A 6051-nucleotide genomic window follows, 5' to 3' on the forward strand; every position below is an offset into this window, starting at 1 on the left:
CTTCATCGGAAAATTCTTACTCTTCCGAGGATACAGTTAGCTCTAATTTAGCTGAGTTGCGTAACTCGGCGCAAAATAGTGGTCGAACTCGTTCAAGTAGAATTCAAAAATTTTCTGTCCCCAATACCGGTATTGCTCCGGCAATAGATTCTAGGCGAGTTTTCGGGATGGCGGCTTCTTCTTCTGCCCAGGCTAGGAAAAAGGTGCCCCGTGCGGCGTCTACTCCATCTCGCATGAGCGCCGCGGATCTAGCAGATCTAGCGAATCGCTTTCCGTGGATAAAGGACTATGAGACTCAATTGGCAGCTCCTCATCAACGACCCGCCTGTCCGCCAATCGGATATTTGACTGTATATTGTAGTCATGTAGAAAGAGGGTTCCGACTTCCTCTTCCAAAGATGATGGCGGACATCCTCGCTTACTTTGACATCACTGCCAGCCAATTACATCCAAATGGCTGGTTAGATCTAGCTTTAGATTGTTACCTAGCTTCAAACTTAGGGGTAGTGTGCACCCCTCGTGTCTTTCGATCATTTCATAACCCGTCACAGCGAAAGTCTAAGTCTTTCCTCACGTTTGCAAAGTTTGGAGTATATTCGCCGTTTAGCGGCAAGATGTCCAACGTCCATCTTTAGGACGAAAAATTCTTCTATGTCAAGATACAAGAGGGCGAGTCCCTAGGCTTTCCATCGTACTGGAATGCTAAACCTTTGCATATGGCGGGAGACATGCGTATATTGACAAATAGTGATGAGGTAGTAGCGGATCTTATGAAGAGTGTCAGGGCGGATGCCTGGACATATGCTGACGCTTTGGACTTCATGATGAATGACATTCTCTTAATTCGCCGAGAAGGGGGCCAGTTTATTTACTCAAAGTTTGCACAATTTGATGAAGGTAACCTTGTTCTTTTCTTTGAACCTTGATTACTTTATTGTTCTCTTTCTCAGGGGTTTATCTAAGGCCAATCACGCTCTTGTAGAGATGCGTAAGAAAATGAAAGAGGAGGAGGCTCGAAAGATAGGGCAGGCAATGGATCCTCAAAAGGGTGCAGGGAAACGTCCTGCGGATATAATGGCCGATCCGCCTCTGAAGAAAAGGAAGCCTGCCGCTTCTGGCGGACAAAAGTTCATGGCGGATGCCATGAAATCCGCAAGGCCCTTGGCGGAGAAGGAACAAGTAAGCTGTTTCACCTTTTCCTCTTGCCATATTTTGAATTTAAGTTCTGACTTTCCCATCTTTGTGTAGATGGCGAAGCCTGACTTGGGCGGTTACTGGTCTGCCAAACATGGTATCCAAGGATCTTTGGAGAATGAGTCTGTCATTAATGACCTGGACGAGGCTCTTGGTCAGTTGGGCGAGGTGCAGAAGAACCAAAACCAGATCCCAGGATCAACCCATGTCCGAATGGGAAAGACAGAGCTGCTAACGATAAGTTCCTTCTGTCCTTTTGTTTGGTTTGAATAAATGATCTCCTTTAGGGAGAGTTTTGCCATTGTTCTTTCGTTTGAATGAACTGTTTGTCTTGATAGATGTATACTCGCTTGCGTGCCATGGAAGCTGAGCTCCTTCAAGGTGTGGCGGATAAGGCCACCATAGAAAAGTTGGAGAAAGAAGTCGCTGATGCTAACGCGAATGCCGCGTCCGCCATTTCCCTCAAGGATACTGAGAACCAAAATTTGAAGGAAAAGATCGAAGCGGATGCTAAGGAGCATGAGGATGCCTTAGTAGATGCTGAATTCATGGTGGGGGAGCAAGCTTTCTTTTACCGCGAATGGATCATGGCGTACGTCCAACTGGCGAATCCTGAGATTGATTTTACTGATCCGGAGTTCGCCGTTCCTGACCCGGATGTTGTCTTTAAATATCGTAAAATCCCGGACGTCAAGGATTACATCCGTGATCAAGTTCGGAAATGGATGAAGGGACCCGCCGAAGAAAGCAAACCTACTGCCAGCATCAAGCTGGTGGACCTTGAAGAAGTACCTCCAAAGGCGGGTGAGGAGCTGATAACTGATGGCACTCTTCCTCTTGAGGGAACTACTTCTGTGGAAAAGGAAATCTCTTTGTTGGGCGTATCCGGAGCCGTTGAGAAGGAAGCCCCTCAAGAAGGCGCATCAGGCGAGAAGAATGTTAAGGAGGATGCTCTTGTCAATGTTTAATTTTTGTTTGTAAAACTTTAAGTACAGTTGTTTAATCCTTGCTATTATTTAGTTTACTTTTACGTTTGCGTAAGTAAATTTATAGGCTTTTAGGATTTGTTTTGAAGTAGGTGGCCAACCATACTCCATAGTGCGAACCTTTGTGAAGGTTTGAAGCTGTTCTATTCCTTTAGAGGAAGTTAAGCTGCCTTAGGGATCGTCTTGCTACCTATCTTTGAGGTGAATCGATCCGCCTTTAGGACTTGTGAACCCTTCTTTGGGAAGGGTGTAAGAGAGTGTAAAGATCTCGCGTCCGAGAAATGTTTTAACTCGATCTCTAATGGTGATCAATTAAGGACTGATTCGCCCATGAGATTGATCTCCTATCTTTGAGGAGAAAAAGTAGCTATGTGATAGCAGTATTTTGTGGGAAGCGTAGGGTGCCCCCCTTCTTTTTTAGACTGGAATATTTATATTACTGCAAGAAGATACTTAAAAAGAATATTGACAATAGAACAATTGCTTTTTATTGATTGGAGATACGCTTTATTACAGCAAGCGGGTCTTATATGTGAGCCTCATTAAAACCTTTAATAAGAAAAACCTCATGGGAAAAAAAGCTTACTAAAGGAAAAAGAGTACTCAAAACATTGTTTACATTCTATTTTCGGGTGAAATATTTGCGGAGATTTTGGAGATTCCATGTACGCGGCAGCGTGTTTCCCTCCATGTCTTGAATCTTAAATGTGGCGAACCCAATCTTGTCAACTATTCTGTATGGACCTATCTAGTTGAGCCCCAGCTTTCCTTTTCCTTCCTTGGATTGGATTTTGTCTGTTTTACGGAGTACGAGGTCTCCCATATTCAAGTTTACAAGTTTGGCATTCCTGTCATGATAAGCTGCGATCCGTTGCTTGTAAGCCGCCATGCGTACGTATGCCTTCTCTCGCCTTTCCTCCACTTGATCAAGACTTTCTTTCAACCTTTGGCTATTTTCATCCTCGCAATAGAATGCAACTCTGTCACTTGGGACCTATATTTCAACTGGGATTACAGCTTCGACACCGTGACAAAGGGCGAATGGCATCTCGCTCGTAGCTGCTCTGGGAGTAGTGCGATATGCCCATAGGACGCTCGTTAACTAATCCGCCCATTTCTTGTCATGCTCTCCCAATCTTTTCTTTATTCCTTTAACGATTGTCCGGTTTGTAACTTCGGTCATACCATTTGACTGAGGATAATAAACTGAGGCAAATCTGTTCAGAATGCCTAATTCCTCACAGAAAGTTTTGAACTCTACACAGTTGAATTGCGTTCCATTGTCAGTTATAATCGTATGAGGAACTCCATACCTTCCAACGATGTTATCTTTGACAAACTCCACCATTCGTTCAGCATTGATAGAGGAGATAGCCTCAGCCTCTACCTATTTGGTGAAATGATCCACAGCCACTACAACATACTTCCTTTGCCTTCTGGTGGGAGGAAATGGTCCAACTATGTCAATTCCCCAGACCGCAAAGGGTCGACCTTCGATGATGGGCCTTTGAAGGTGTTTAGCAGTGTGTGATTCATTTGCATGAATCTGATAATTATGGCAAGACTCCACAAACTTTTGAGCATCAAGTTCTGCCGTAGGCCAATAAAATCCTGCTAACCTGGATTTCCTCAAAATGGAGGTAGATGCCTCGTGAGCTCCACATACACCTTCATGCAACTCTTTGAGGATCTGTTGTCCCTCTTCTGGCACGATGCATTTCAGCCAGGGGTGGCTAAAAGACTTCCTGTACAGGCAATCATTTATCACGGAGAAATAGGCCGCCTTCCTGACTATCCGTCGGGCTTCTTCCTTGTCCATAGGTAGAGCTCCATCTATCAGATACCGGCGGATTGTAGATCTCCAATCACTTTCTACTGTCGTGAGTATGGATACTTCCTCCAAAGCGAACGCGGGAGCTGCTTTGACTTCGAATGGGCATCCTGGATCCGCCCAGTTCTCCTTACTAGAAGCCATTTTAGCTAGGTGATCCACTTCTGTGTTTGATCCTCGAGGTACATGGATCAGTTCCCACTTAGTTTCTTTGGCTTCAAGGTGATCCAGCAATTTGTTGGTGTGCGCTAGTTCATAGGCATTGGTTCTTATAAAATGTATTTGTGTCACATTAATAAAGGCATTAATCTAGTTCATTTATATCTTGTGCTATAATATGAATAGAGAATCCATTGATTGATAATCGTAAAACCATATCCCAAGTCTATTCTATCATGGGAATGATTAGGACCACAGACTTGTATATTCGACGACTGTATGGTAGTAATTGATACTAGCCATAGCACTTGATAAGTCAGTTGTGAATATGGGTACATGTTGTATACATGTGACTGGATCGATCCGCCCGAGAAAACTACATGGTGGTTGTGTCATTAGTTTTCTTAAGTAGGTCTCTAACTGTCTTCAGACCAGATTTCATTATAATATCAATGTGGGATCCGGTTCACTTTGACATACGCCTAACAGGTCTGTAACAGGATGCCAAATACGGGTATGATTGGGTGAACAAGTGAACACATTAGTATTGATAATGAAGTGATGGAATTACCACTCACATAACAGTGAGATGATATCACAGGCCACTTGATAAGTGAGATTGATAAGTGTATAGCCACACCCTGATAAGTAGTTTACTTATCTGATTCATTAATCTACTTAAGATCAAGAAATATCATAAACACCAGAGAGGATGACAGCCGCCATGCCTCTAGTTTATAATATCGATATCAAATGGTAAAAGACGTTGAGAGATAACTACAGGGTATCTGCATCTTTAGACTGCTGAAACTCTGTCTTAGTTAGGGGCAGTAATGGTTTGCTAGAACCCACTTACTGTCTGTGAGCCATAAGCCCATTGCTAGCTAAGGACAGTCCCATAGGATCGTGCACATTGAACATCTGAGTTAGAACTTATAGAACGGTACACTGGAGAGATGAGATTAATTAATTGGTTGATAGTAAAATGTCAAGGTAATTAATTGGTGGTTGATTAATTGATTAATTGATACTTTGTATCAATGTAATTGATTAATAGATTTAGGTGTTGAGTATTTAATTGGTTAATTAGTTTACGGGATGTAATTAATTAATTTGTAAATTAATGAAATTGCATTCTTGAATAATTAATCAAACTAATACGTCAATTTATTAATTAGTGTCGTTTATTTAATTGGGGTAATTAAATTTAATCTAATTATAACTAATTGCATAAAATAAATATTATTGGTATTTATTTATGTAGTTAGATTAGGATTGGATTATTTTTGTAATTAACCAATTAACCCTAAATCAATTAGGTTTAGGAATACACTATATATAAATTAAAACACTCTAAACCTAATTGATGAACATACATATTCGGCCACCACCTACATGTTGATTGGAAATCAAAAAAATTTGATTTCGCCAGAATCATATATAGTTTTGATAAAGTGGAATTTCTTTGGCAAATTACCTCATCTCTCCCGTTGTTCTTCCGTTCTTCGGCTAGCACCGGTTTTAGCTCGATAGCTGTTCGTGCACTTGACTACGGAGATCTTACTACTTTGTGGATTCTTCAGCCGTCTCTAGAAGAGACAGTCCGGGTAAGTTTTTATCCCTAAAAGGATCCAAAAGGTTTTATTCAATCAATGGTTAATGGACAAAGATCAAACTAAAAGGGATTAGAAATAAATTTAAACCGCAATTCCGCTGCGCTACAGTTGATTAACTGGCTATAATCCCTAACACAATTTTTTGACCTCAGCAATGTATTTGGCCAAAATATCATCTTTTACTTCGTAATTTTTTATCACCTGGTTGACCATTAACTTGGAATCACTATAGATCACAATCCGCTCGGGAGTGATTTCTTTTAGC

This window comes from Euphorbia lathyris, chromosome 4 (genome assembly GCF_963576675.1).
Source record: "Euphorbia lathyris chromosome 4, ddEupLath1.1, whole genome shotgun sequence".
In the NCBI taxonomy this organism is placed as follows: Eukaryota; Viridiplantae; Streptophyta; class Magnoliopsida; order Malpighiales; family Euphorbiaceae; genus Euphorbia; species Euphorbia lathyris.